The 498-nt window shown below is 26.5% G+C and overlaps 1 protein-coding gene across 1 annotated transcript in view; it reads right to left on the bottom strand.

The window, feature by feature from the left end:
* Window positions 1–498, bottom strand: part of LOC119585872 (THUMP domain-containing protein 3-like) — a gene marked incomplete at its 3' end in the record, with an annotated part of 3,243 nt that overhangs the window by 1,511 nt on the left and 1,234 nt on the right.

Here is a 498-nt window from a genome sequence, read left to right as displayed (position 1 = left end):
ATTATTTATAGGTTTATCTATGACATCTTATATTGGTATTTCATTTATAATCATTATATCTATTCTGCATGTACTGAGTGAAAATGGATAAATTATGAATTATTTGTGTTTTCTTACATATTTAATCTCCAGTGACAATATATATGCAAAATAAATTGAAGACGTAAATAATAAATATAACATTAAATTAACCAAAGTTGGCCTATCACATGTAATTAATGTATTGTGTAGTAAGGCACTGTTTATCTTTATATAAGTACAAGTTCTATATGGTGATTCACAAATCTGACACAGAAATTTTGTGGTATATACTATCTGTTCATTGAAGTTTTAGTTAATGCTAAGCAACTGCACAGATGTTACTAGCACTAATGGCAGAAGAAGGTTTGAAATGTATTAAGGAACCTTATAAACATCTAGAAAACAAGTAAAAATGATAAATACACAAATATCACATATTATAAATGCCTTGAAAAGGGAATTATCTACCCATGATAA

This window comes from Penaeus monodon, chromosome 20, assembly GCF_015228065.2.
Source record: "Penaeus monodon isolate SGIC_2016 chromosome 20, NSTDA_Pmon_1, whole genome shotgun sequence".
Taxonomy (NCBI): domain Eukaryota; kingdom Metazoa; phylum Arthropoda; class Malacostraca; order Decapoda; family Penaeidae; genus Penaeus; species Penaeus monodon.
This window is presented reverse-complemented; position numbering and strand designations above follow the sequence as displayed.